Below are 13,490 nucleotides of genomic sequence, written 5' to 3'. Positions count from 1 at the left end.
GCCGGCAGTTAGGCCCTGCCCCCTGGCCCCGCGCGCCGGGAGCCGCTGGGCAGCCGTTGGCCGCCCTGGCGGGCGGGACGGGAGACTCCCCAGTCGCGCACCGCCCGCTCGGCCAGCCTCCAACACCTACTGGTCATTTTTAGACCACGTGCTCCGTGTCAGGTGTGTCTTACCGGCTGGGAATACCAGGGCCCCGCAGGGAAGACGACAGACTCCGCCCCTCCCTAAAGGGACAGTCACATTTACTCGGGTACATGAGTCCCAACCGTTGAGCCAGCGCGGGGCTGGGTATCCAAGGTTCCCTCGTGAAAAAGACGTCGCCCAGTCGGGAGGCGAGGAAGCAGGCGGTGAAAAGGCAGTGTTAGAAGGGCTGTATCCTGGGAGCAGAGAAAGGGTCTCTGACTCAGACTGGAGTGTGTTGGGGGCGGGAGACAGCGTTCCGGAGGAGGCGGTTCCGGGCGGAGGTAATCTGAGTCAAGGGTGGAGAGTACGCGTTCGTCGGAAGAAGGAAGAGGAGCTATTTGGGAATGAGGGAGGCAGAGGGAACAGCAGGCGCACAAGTGGGGAGACAAGGGTGGGCTTGAGAGGCAGGCACAAAGAGAGGCGGAGAAATGAAGAGACAAGGATATGAGATCCACGGCCGTGGGTGAAGACAATGAAGGCACAGGTGCTCTAAGACACTAACAGAGAAACAGGCCTGCCGGGGCTGGGAACCGCAGTCACACACACCCCGCATCGGGGCGGTGCGCTCTCCTTGGAATGTCCAAGGAACCTGCAGTCAGAGTCAGTAGTTTCAGAGAGCTCGCATCAACAGAAGTGCTTGGACAGCTTATTAATAACCCAGATTGCTAGGCTTCACCCTAGCTTCACTGCCTCTTAATCTCAACGTACACTTTTAGTACCCCTCCTCTGCTTGGTTTGGGAAACCACTGGTTGAGGAAAACTGTAGTTTTAATACATGAACCCTTTTTGAGAAAGTGTGCTCATTATTCATTGTTTCACTTCCAATTCACCCTTTACGTTTGCTCTATGAAAATGGATCTAGACCCTTTTTAATTTTTTTTAAAAGATTTTTATTTGACAGAGAGTGTGCACAAGCAGGGGGAGCTGCAGAGAGAGAGAGAAGCAGACTCTGCTGAGCAAGGAGCCTGATGGTGGGGCTGGATCCCAGGACCCTGAAATCATGACCTGGGCCAAAGGCCAAAGCTTAACCAACTGAGCCACCCAGGTGCCCCAATCTGGACCCTTTAAATATTTTCTTTTTCCTTTGCCCACTGGCAGGATGTTGAACCTTGCTTGTCAGTAGAGGTCCCGAAGACACACTGGAGGGGGAAATGTTTTCCTTCCTGGTTCCAGTGTGCTCACTCGCCAGGCCCTTGCCATATGGGCCATTGCCCCATGCGTATCTTCTGAGGATGGCTTCCTCAGCACCAGGCTCCTGCTGTTCACAGGGACTGGCAGCACCTACCAGCCAGCAGCTTCCTCCAGCGTCTGTCCTCCCTCGTGTACTTTCATAGCAGACTGACTTCAGTGAAGTGCCTCTGTGAATAGCTTTCTCCAGCACCCTAGAGGGAGATTTTCCAGCCCAGAGGGTGGATTTCTAGCAAGTTCCACAGCATGGCATCACAGCCACTTCTCTGCCATTCAGTGGGCCACGAGGCCTGGAGCCCAGCCTAGCGTGGGGGTTGGGAGAGTCTTCCTTGGATGCTCTATGTACTATCTTGGCCCTACCAGCAATGGCTCCTCCTGTATCTCTACTGTTTCTATAGTCTTTAGAGCTCTCTTGTTACTAGCTGATGCCTCATTACCACAGACTCATTATAACCTTTAAACTCTCCTTGTTCAAGTTATGGTGTGGTTTCCCTCTCCTGATTAGACTCACTGATACAGAGAGTGACCACAAGCTATCTACCTCAGTTTAGGGAAAAGGCTGATGGATCCACCCTTGGCCTGGGCTCAAGGAACACAAAATGGAAGGGATAAATCTAGGTCAGGACCAGTCGCTGACTCACACCGGCCCTGAATGAAGAGGCTCACCTCCAGCATGGGGAGCAGAAGGAGTATGGGCATAAGAGTCTATCTTAGTCTGCTCTGACTGCTATAACAAAATATCACAGACTGGGAGAAATAAACCACATTTCTCACAGTTCTCACAGTTCTCACAGTTCTGGAGGCCGGAAAGTCCAGGTCAAAGTGCTGGCTATTCGGTTCTTGGTGAGGTTCCTCTTCCTGGCTTGCAGATGGCTGCATCCTTATCGTGTCCACATAGCAGAGAGAGCTAACTCTGGCATCTCTCCTCCTTTTATAAGGGCACCAGCCCTATTGGATTAGGGCCCCACTCTTAAGACTCCATTTAACCTTTGTTAACTCCTCAAAGGCCCATCTCCAAACACAGTCACGTTGGAGGTTAGGGCCTCAACAGTTCAATCCATATACACCATATAGAACCATATAGAGCAGAGTTGAATTTTAGCCCTCCCATTTGCCAATTACCTCTCTAAGCCTTAATATCCTCACTTAGAGAACAGGGATAGTTAAGGTGACTATATGCTTTTTTTATCCAAACCTCCTGAGAGTGGGAGGGGACACCAGGACAGTAGGCATACAGCATGACTGTTACAGGCCAACCAGGACATATGGGTTCCTCAAAGAAACCTACTTTGTGGTATTATTGGGAAGAATATATATGATACTGTAGGCAAACTCCCTAGCACATTGCTTGGCACAGGATAGGCATCAAAAAATATTAGAACTCTTCTAATTGCTGGAATCACTCCTGGCTTCCCTGCCACTGACTCCTCCCCTACAGGCAAAATGCTCACCTCTTAACCCTTCACACCTCTTTCCCACCTGCCAGGCATTCCCTTAGGTGAAGTGAAGGCAAGGTTCAACCTTCAGGTAGCACTGGGCACAAGTGTGTACTGGGATTAGGAAAGCAAGATCACTGCAGGGGCGTAAGGGGTGGGGGGCATTAAAGGAAAGGCAGAGGAAGAGAGACTAGAGAATGGGGGAAGAGGGGAGGTGAGGCAGAGACAGGCAGCGTTATGGAAACTCATTAGATATGACAAATGGAGAGAGGAAAATGTGCAGGGTTATAGTTCCTGTATGCAAATGTCTGTATAAATTCCTGTTATTTACATACAAATAAGCCTGAAAGGAACTACAGCAAGTGTTACAGAAGTTATCTGGAATGGATGCAGGCTTACAGGCTTCCTATGTACATACTTTTTTAAAAAATGTCTAATAGCACAAAAGGGTGTAGAGGGATAAGTCAGTCTCCCTTCCACCCTGACTACCCCTTTTCAAACTAAAGGCATCTATATGGAATTTTGCACCTTGCTTTCCTTGCTTTATAAAATACTGTGGAGCTTCTTCTTTACTTGTTCATATCTCCTTCATTCTTCTTAGTGGTACATAATTCTACATTTTTCAGTTGTACCATAGTTTATTTCACCAGGCCCTGTGGCAGATACCATTGGTTGGCGAATCCAACACTCAGTCCCAGCCTTTTTACTCTTGCTACTGTAGAGGCCAGATCCCTAAGGACCCTCAGTATTTACTTTCCTATCTTCCCTTCAGCCAAGTGTGCCCATGTGATGTGGCTCTGGCCAAGGAGTCAGAAGTAGAAATCTGCTACAAGGTTTCTGGAAAGTTCTTGCTTTCTTCACCAGGGGAACAGATACCACTCCTTTCCCCTTCTTGCTGAGAATACTGACATGATATCTAGAGTACAACCATGAGGGAGATGCCAAGAGAATCACAGAGATGCTGGTCGGTGTGCTCACCAGCCGATGCCAGCTGCAGACTTGTTAGGTGAGAAATGTAAGTCCATGTTCATTTCAGCGACAGCTACTCAAGACTTCCTGGTACTTGCCCCTGACACATTCCTGATACAGTCCCCCACTGATAGACATACAGGTGGCTTCCTATCTTTTCATGCTAATAATGATGATGTAATGACAGTCCATATATATAGATCTTTGCTTATAAGTTTACATAGAATGAATTTCTTCTGTGGAATGGCTATTCGTTTTCAATTTTGATAGTCAATTGCCTCTCAAAGACGGATGAACTATGTTTTCATATCTTCAGATCTGCATGTACTACCCTGACCCATTCCAATATTATAGGTGGTTTTTATTTGTTTTTCTACTTCTCTTTGCCATATTTTCTATATTAAATATGTACTAGGAATCACAGAGAAAAATTTTTAAGGAGCAGGATTCAGGAATTCCGAGCTCCAGACCACCCAGCAGTCTCCTAGTAGCCTTGTAAACTTGGATAAGTCAGTTTATCACTAAACCACAGGGCTGGGAAATGGGCCCTTTCTGGTAGGCAGTGTTGTTGTGAGGACAGGAGTCATGTGTAGATGGCAGGCTCACAGACGACGGGGTGGTCCCTTCTCCCTGGACCTCACCTACTGGAGTGGGCCTTCTGCAGATGCTGGGGTCAAGCTTTGCAAAGAAGGGCCTTTGTTAGCTGTTGTCTGCTCCCTCCAGAATGCCAAGGGTCTGTTTGTTGTGTTATAACACAGGCGCATGCTAGCTGCCTCACTACTTTATCCACCAAGGAGCCCTCAGCTTGGGATCAAAGGTTCTGAGCCGAAAGGGCCCTTGGAGAAGCACATGCAAGGGAAGAGGGGGGCTGCAAAGCACAGGGGATGTGGGGTGCAGGCTTGGCAACAGGCGGCCTGGTCTGAGGTATCGTTGTGGACTGTGTGATGCTGACCTGCAGACATATTTTATTTAGTTCCTCAAGTGCTCAAAATATATTTCGATTAGTTGACAACATTTACAAACATGGAATTTGGTTGTACAACATCGTGAATGTACTTTTAAAGCCAGGGAACTGTACACTTAAAAATGGTTAAAATAGTAAATTTTATGTTCTGTATATTTTACTACAATTTAAAATCTATTTGTAGACTGACCTGTAAATGTAGTTGTGCCTATAAAACCAAGAAAAGCATTTTTTTAAGAAAAGCATTTTTGTGAATAATTCCAAATAAAGTTTAAAAAAAATAAATTCAACTGTAGTCCTCTTGCTTATTATTTTTTAAAGATTTTATTTATTGATTGGACAGAGAGAGTGTGCACAAGCAGGGGGAGCAACAGAGGGGAGAGGAAGAAGCAGGTTCTCTGCTGAGCAGGAAGCCCTATGCTGGGCTCTATTCCAGGACCCTGGGGTCATGACCTGAGCTGAAGGCAGACACTTAACTGAGCTACCCAGGTGCCCCAACTATAGTCCTCTTAGAAAGAATATTTTCATTATAAAATATTTAAAATTGAGAGCCAAAGGGCATTGGAGTGGCTCAGTCAGTTGAACGGCCATTGATGGTTTTGGCTCAGGTCATGATCTTAGGGTGGTGAGACTGAGTCCCACATCAGGCTCCCTGCTGGGCCTGGAGTCTGCTTGAGATTCTCTCCCTCTGCCCCTCCCTCCACTCGTGTGCATGCTCTATCTCTCTCAGATAAATAAATCAATAAATTTTTTTTAAAGATTTTATTTATTTATTTGACAGACAGAGATCACAAGTAGGCAGGGAGGCAGGCAGAGAGAGAGAGAGGAGGAAGCAGGCTCCCTGCTGAGCAGAGAGCCCGATGCGGGCCTCGATCCCAGGACCCTGGGATCATGACCTGAGCCGAAGGCAGAGGCTTTAACCCACTGAGCCACCCAGGCGCCCAATAAATAAATCTTTAAAAAAAAAAAAAAAAGAAGTGAGGACCAAACACTTTTATACCATTAATAAACTGTTAAGAAAGAACAGTGAGTAATCCAGATTTTGGGTGTCTGCTGAAACACTGGAAGATCTGGAAACTTACCTGTAACTGGCAAGGATGGCCAGGTAAGGCTATCGCAACAAACCATCACAAAACCTCAAAGGCTTAAAACAACAGATTTCTCCTCCTTGTTTATGTCATATGACCATTGCAGGTTGGGCAGTTTGGAGGAGTGGTTCTGTGCAAATGATTTTTCCTCAGAGACCCAGGGAGATTCTCTGAACAGAATGATATTGAATACGGGGGCTAGTGTGGGGAGGGAAGACCTCAGCAAATAATCACTAGCTCCAAAGACCTTTCTTCCTGGAAGAGATATGTGTCACTTCTGCTCACGTTGTGTTGGCCAAAGTAGGGCATGTGGTCATGCCTGTCTCTAAGGGGGCAGGACAGAATAATCTTGCCAGGCACCTGGAAGGAGTGGAAACAAGCTATGTTAGAAAACAATACAATAAGTCATAAAAATGAAAAGAACAGCAGAGGGAATTCAGTCAATAATATTGTAATATTGTATGGTGACAGATGGTGACATTTATCACGGTGAGCATTGAGTAACGTATAGAATTGTTGAAACCCTATGTGGTGTGCCTGAAATCAACATGACATTGCCAATTGTCAATTATACTTCAATTAAAAAAAATATATGTATACAAATGACCACCCAAGCCTCTTCAGGTAAGGCATGAGCTCTTGCTAGCACCTTAGGGTGCTCCGAGCACTGCACCCAAAGATCAGAGGACATGTGTGATGCCGTCCCCTGGCTCCTTTATTCTCTGTCAGACTTCTTAGGTGTCAGGGACTTAAAGCTCTATTTAATGAGAGATACTAGACAAACCTGTGTTCAGTTCCTGTTTGTTCTGGGCAATAAACCTCTCTGAACCTCAGTCTCTTTCCCTGGAAGAGAAAGACAATAATTAGACCTATCTCAATAATTAGCATTATTGTGAGAAATAAGACAATGTTCATAAAATGTTGAGTTCAGTGCCTGGTATATATTAAGTACGCAGAAGCCACTCTTAGGGTTATGCCAAGTTACTTTTCTTTTAATATTTTATTTGAGAGTGAGAGAGAGAGAAAAAGCAGGGGGAGGAGCAGAAGAAGAGGGAGAGAGAGAATCTCAAGCAGACTCTGCATTGAGCGAGGAGCCCAATACAGGGTCAGTATCAGAATCCTAAGATCATGACCTGAGCTGAGATCAAGAGTCTGATGCTTGGGGCGCCTGGGTGGCTCAGTGGGTTAAAGCCTCTGCCTTCGGCTCAGGTCATGATTTCAGGGTCCTGGGATCAAGCCCCACATCGGGCTCTCTGCTCAGCAGGGAGCCTGCTCCCCACCCCCCCAACCCCCCTGCTTCTTCTCTCTGCCTGCCTCTCTGCCTACTTGTGATCCCTGTCAAATAAATAAATAAAATCTTAAAAAAAAAGAAAGAATGATGCTTAACCAACTGAGTCACCCTGTTGCACCCCCCTCAATACTTTTAAAATTATATAATACATGGAAAATTTTTTAAAAAGATTTTATTTATCTATTTATTTGTTTGAGGGGGGGGCACAAGCAAATGCAGAGGCAGAGGGAGAAGCAGGCTCCCCACTGAGCAGAGAGCCCAATGTGGGGCTCAATCCCAGGACCCTGAGATCATGACCTGAGCTGAAGGGAGACGCTTAACGAACTGAGCCACCCAGGCACCCCTACATGGAAATTTTCTTAATAAATTTTAAACAATTCAGATAAAGTGAAAGTTTCCTTCAAACCCTCATTATCCATGACTTCCAAAGAGAAAGTAGTGTCGGATTACTGTACATTCTTTTTAAAATTTTTATTATTTAAGATTCTATTTATTTATTTAAGAGAGAGAGAGAGAGAGAGAGAGAGAGCACAAGCCAGGAAGAGAGGCAGAGGGAGAGGGAGAAGCAAGTTCCCTGCTGAGCAGGGAGCTTGACCTGGGGCTCAATCCCAGGACCCTGGGATCATGACCTGAACAGAGGGCAGACGCTCAACTGACTGAGCCACCCCAGTGCCCCAGCTGCTGTATATTCTTTCAAGACCTTGGCCTGTGGTTTCACAAACACTGGTAAACACATATGCATATATTGTTTTTGATTTTTTTTTAAGATTTTATTTATTTGACAGGCAGAGATCACAAGTAGGCAGAGAGGCAGGCAGAGAGAGAGGAAGGGAAGCAGGCTCCCCGCTGAGCAGAGAGCCCGATGCGGGGCTTGATCCCAGGACCCTGGGATCATGACCTGAACCGAAGGCAGAGGCTTTAACCCACTGAGCCACCCAGGCGCCCCAAGTTTTTGGTATTTTTTTTAAGCATGCATGACATACTGTCATAATTCTTAAGATGTTCTTTTCAATAAACTACATCCTCTGGGTTTTTATGTTATATATGGGTGCTATTGTAATACATATTTTTAAAATTTTTTAATCCTGCTTACTAGGATTTGCCATGGATCCCAGAATTCTCAGATTACCTGGAAAACTGTCTCTGTAGCATTACCTGATGGCATGTTTGAGGACGTGAAGGACTATTCCAGCCTTTCAGGGATTTCTGAGGAGGCCAAACCCCTTTTCTTACTCGGGGCTATATTCTTCTTCCCTGGGTAATATTGACAAGTAGATAAATGAACATGGGCTTGAAGTCAGAGAGTCCTAGTTTCCAGCCCCAGCTGTGTGACTTTGGGCTAGTTGCCTACCCTCTCTGAGCCTGTTTCTGAGAAATTAGAACTATGACTGTGGTCAACATTAAATGAGATTGTCTTTATAGAGAACATTCAGGTTGTCTAGCTCATGGCCAGCATTCCAGAGCATTTCAGGAAGGTGATAGGCTTGCAGTCAATGCCCAAAATGAAGGACTCCAATTAGGCATGTGTTTCTAAGCCAGTAAAGGGTCTCTTTAGATTTTTGTATAGTAAGGAGCAAAAGGAAAAGATGTTAGTAGTCTGGTAGGCAGGCTGATTAAAACTTTGATGCTTCATTTCCAAAATCCTTCATATACCTAAAGGGAATTCTTTTTGAAATTTACTTTATTTTTATTAAAGATTTTATTTTCAAGTAATCTCTACACCCAGTGTGGGGCTCTAACTCACAACTCTGAGATCTAGAGTCACATGCTCCACCAACTGAGCCAGCCGGGACCCCTATTTTACTTGAATTCCCATGTCATTAACAAACAGTGTTATATAAGTTTCAGGTGTACAATATAGTGATTCATCAAATCTATATATTACTTGGTGCTCATCAAGGTAAGTACACTCTTAGTCCCTATCCTGTTTGTTTTTTAAAGATCAAAGTTTCCACATTTGTAGTTCCTTCACTTCACATATACACTTAACATTGAATTTCTTTTGAAAAACAGTACATGCACGTGTTAAAGAAATTATCAGTACCAAAGTGTACTTTGGATGAATGAAAACTAAGCTGTTCTACCCTGGCCAAGTTCACCTCCCCATTAGCAATCATTAACAGTTTCTTGTGACTCCTTCCAGACATAACCTGTGCCTGCACAGCAAAACCATCCAGGAATGTGCAGAGACAACTACGGCAACGCAGTACACCTTAATAGAAATAATTGCCCCACGGCATCACTCCCCCCTTTTTACTCTTTCCATGATTCTGCACTTTGCATAGCTACGCATAGATCCATCTCATTTTCTCTACGGCTGTGAGAGCAGTTCCATACAGCTCCATACCTGGGTCATTTCCTGTCTTTCTAGTACAAGCTGTGCTGTCATGAATATTATACTAGATCTTTGTTCACAGGTGAGAGTTTAATGGTTAAAAACACATACAGGCACATATTTTTAAGCAACCTGCATAAATGATTAGCTGCGTTTGGGAAACACTGATCAAGTTGATAGTCTTAGGATCATTCCTTACCTAATATTCCCCGCCACCAACCCCCCCCCCCAAAGCTAAAGTGTGTTTTCTGGGGTCTTGGCCATGGTTTCTTCCTACTCTGATTCTCACAGCTTTGGGAAGAATTGGCAGAAGGGGAAGGGGGTAAAGTAGTATATAGGAGGGGTACGCAGACTTTGCTTGCCAGTGGAGAGGAAGACCAGCAGGAGGCTAGGGACTCTCTCCTCTGTGACACAGGAAGCAGATCAGGGTCTCTCAGCTTTGGCACTGTTAAGCTTTTGGCCGGAAAACCTTTGTCATGGAAGGGGTGTGGGGAGGGTGGAGGGTGTCCCTCCTGTGAGTCTGTGCATCCCGGGGTCTCTGCCCACTAGACGCCTGTAGTCCCTCTACCCAGTTGTGACTGAAGCTATAAGTCTCTTGGGGGGAAATCTCCCCTGACTCCCCTGCCTTAGAACCAGTGCTTGCTGTCTCCCGTGGAAGAATGGAAGAATGGCCACATGAGGGTTCTTGTCCTCATTCTCCCTCTGGTAATCCCAATTCCCCTTCCTTCCTTTCTTTCTTCCTATTTCCCATTACACAACACAGTGCATATGAACACAGTCTCATTGCACAGCTTTCAAATAATACGTTATCCTCTTCACTCCCAGCCTAGGGGATTTTCTAGAGGGAATAACTATTGTTTTAAATTTAGAATTCTTCCCATGCACTTACATATTGATTTTAACATACAGAAATCAGCAGTTTTGTTTTTTGCTTTTTTATCCTAAATGGGATTTCACTGTGCATTTTGTTGAACTTGGTTTTTTTCAATTAACAATCCAAATAACAAACGGGGACCCATCAATATCTGCATAATTCTACCTCATTCTTTTTTAAGCTGCTGCATGGTATTCTATATTATATGCACATGACTGGTTAGTTTGCCAACTGATGAGCAATTACATTTTCAGGTTCTAAGTATTCTTTTTTTTTTTTTTTTAAAGATTCTATTTATGCATTAGAGAGAGAGAGAGAGAGAACGCACAAGCAGGGGGAAAGGCAGAGGGAAAAGCAAACTCCCGGCTGAACTGAGAGCTGGATATGGGGCTGCACCCCAGGACGTGGAGATCAGGACCCGCGCAGAAGGCAGACGCTTAACCATCTGAGCCACCCAGGTGCCCCAGTTTTTTAGTATTCTAACAAAGCTGACAATGCTGCAGTTGCACACGCCGGTATATGCTTCTTTGTTTAAAAAAGAAAAAAAAGGTGAAAAAGTGTGGCTATAAACCAAGAAGTACTATTATTGTTTTGGATGATACACACAATTTTTAATAGTGACTGCCAAAGAGCCTCACCAAAGAGCTGTTATCACTTAAAATTCGCTCCAAATGTGATTAAGAATAGCCTTGACTCTTATCACGGGCCATCTGGGTTAAATTACCAATCTGTAAATTTAAAGTTTTGAAAATCTGCTCTCCTTAGCATTTCAATTTGGAGAGTTGTCTTGTAAAAGGAAATCTGCGAGTCCACCCTTTAAGAAGCCTTCCAGGGGCCGTTCTCTGCCGTCAGAATAAACTTCCAATTCCTTAGCAAAGCTGACCCGATCCTTGCGGGGCTTGGGGTGGTGGAGGGGTTGTTTTTACTCCCAGAAAACTTTAGCGGACTCTCTCCTCTGGGCTGAGTTCCATCCGGTGCCTTCATAGTCCCGGACGCCTGACCCAGCAAAGTGCCCCAGTCTGTTGAATTGGTGACGGGGAGCAGATACGGCATCCAGATCATCTCTGATTCCAGCCCTTAATAGGAGTTTCATAAATGCTGAATGAGCTGGGCAAAGGGCAGTGGGACCTGGGAGGCCAGAAGGACGCTCTCACTAGTCTCCTGGGGGCTGCTACGAGTCTCATCTGGGGCCAGACCCCGCGCAGGGAATGAGAGGGGACGCGCCCGGATCCCAGAAGGCTGCTGCCGGTGCCCCTTCTCCACCGACAGATGCTCCAGGTGCTTCCTCCCAAATTTTCTGCAAAACTTAACGGGAGATCACATGCCTGGAATGAGAACCGACCATTTCCTTCCAAAATGCTCGTGGTGACCAACAGAGGGCCCAGTAAAACACCGAGAGACGTGGACAGGACCGGGCTGGAGCGCCCTGAAGTGCTCTGGGAAACCTCTGGGGCGTCCGTGTAGGAGTTTGACAAATTAACCTTTTAAAGACGTAGCGGCGCGAAAGCAGCCCCCACACCCCCAGCTACTCGAACACTGAATGGCAATGGTGGAGACGCACAGGATGTTGCATTAAGGACCAACCGGAGCGGAGACCTTACAGGCTACGGTTCCTTGGCAGCAACAGAAGGGAAAGAACTCAGCGGGCTCCCACGAGCCCGCCATCGGCCGCGAACAGCGGGGTCGAGTTCCGTGTTCTCAAACTCAACCGCACCTTCCCCGTGCGGCCTTTTTACACGATCGCAGGTACATGACGGGCGCTACTCTCCCCTCTCGCTTGCTCTTAAACTGTTGTCCAACAATAGTGCTGACTAATGGTGAGAGCCAGCAAGTGCTCTTAGGTGGCCGCATAGAAATAAAAAAGTTGCTACGGAAAGAAAAAAAAAAACCAAACAAACAACGGGAACTTTCGCACTTGGTTTCCGGAGTACCGAGCTGCAGAAAAGGTGGGAGAAAGGCCTCAGGGCCTAGACCCAACAAGTGAGGGAAAGAAAGGAAAGAGGACGGAAGCCCGGGCCAGAGGAGCCTCTGAACATCCCCAGAGGGCACGGCGGCCCTGGGGCTCGGTCTCCTTGGCGCAGTCCAACCCCCGCGTCAATCAGATCCTTCTCGCTTTGCCATTGGCCGGGGGCTCCCTTGGCCTCCCTGGCGCCCACCTCCTAGTTGCTTGGGGTTTACTTCCCCAAAGTACACGGGCCCCACCTTGTGGAGCAACCGCTCCTGTATGGAAAACGGATCTCCGCCCAAGGGAACACATTTTAACGAATGGGAGCCACCTCGCACACTTACTGGCTACTATGGATATCGGTCAAAGAACTTCCCACCTTCTTTTCCGAAGTCCCTTTAAGTAATTGGTCGCTCTCAGTGCCAATCCGTTACTAGGGAAACGAGATCCTCACAGTCTCATAGGCATGAGTCAAAGCCAATCAAGAGCCACGCCTTCATCCTGAGTCCCTACCCAATTGCTGCTCGAAGAGCCCAGAGGACGCAGTCGGGATTGGTCGCCAGGCTGCTCGACCTGGCCGCAACAAGTTAGGCTGAGTCGCGGTTATATAGACCGGCGACTGAGCACGCGTGTGTGCGGACGCAGTTGCGTGAGGGGATCTTTCCTTCTGCTGTGCTGTGGAGCAAAGCTTGTTCCTCTCCCGCTCAGCCGTGCAGGTATGCCGGGCTGTGGGCGGGGCGGGGCGGCCCAGGGACGAAGACGAGCTGGGACGCGTGTGAGCGAGAGAAGTCGCAGCGGTCGTGGCGGTGGCCGCCGCGCTAGGCGTGCACCACCCCCCCCCCGACCAACGGCCGCAGGCGGGCGCACGGGCGCGCGGAGTTTCCCCGCCCCCTCCTCGCCGCGCTCCCACCGGCCGGCGCGCGTGGCCGTGTCCGCGTCCCCCGCGTGCGCGTGCCACACCCAACGGCCGCGCGGGGCGAGAGCGAGCCGCGGCCGCCGCCCGGGCCCCAGGGCGATCGCGGGATCCCGGGGCCCCGCGCGGCCCGCCCGCCGGCCTTTCCCGCCCGTCTCTCCCTGCCGCGCGCCCGCAGATCCTTTCCTGCCCGGGCGACGGGCTCCACCTTGGTCCAGTCGGGAGGAGGCTTTATTTAGCGGCGGAGGTGACACGAAAACCCGAGGAGGTTTTGGGCTCGGGAAGCAGAGGTGCTGCTCCCGGT

At 47.8% G+C, this 13,490-nt stretch overlaps 1 protein-coding gene across 8 annotated transcripts in view; it reads left to right on the top strand.

Annotated features, from left to right (window-relative positions):
- Positions 1-12,758: 12,758 nt before the first annotated feature.
- G3BP1 (G3BP stress granule assembly factor 1) overlaps positions 12,759-13,490 on the top strand; it is a 31,932-nt gene continuing 31,200 nt past the window's right edge. For 2 of the 8 annotated variants that reach the window (XM_080803941.1, XM_080803942.1), the window contains exon 1: positions 12,907-12,989. The gene's annotated coding sequence lies outside the window, so the exon portion shown is untranslated. Of the gene's footprint in view, positions 12,990-13,490 lie in introns of all 8 variants that reach the window. The other 6 variants (XM_080803944.1, XM_080803940.1, XM_080803939.1 and 3 more) reach the window with 5 other exon arrangements.

This window comes from Martes martes, assembly GCF_963455335.1.
Source record: "Martes martes genome assembly, chromosome: 5".
NCBI lineage: Eukaryota > Metazoa > Chordata > Mammalia > Carnivora > Mustelidae > Martes > Martes martes.
This window is presented reverse-complemented; position numbering and strand designations above follow the sequence as displayed.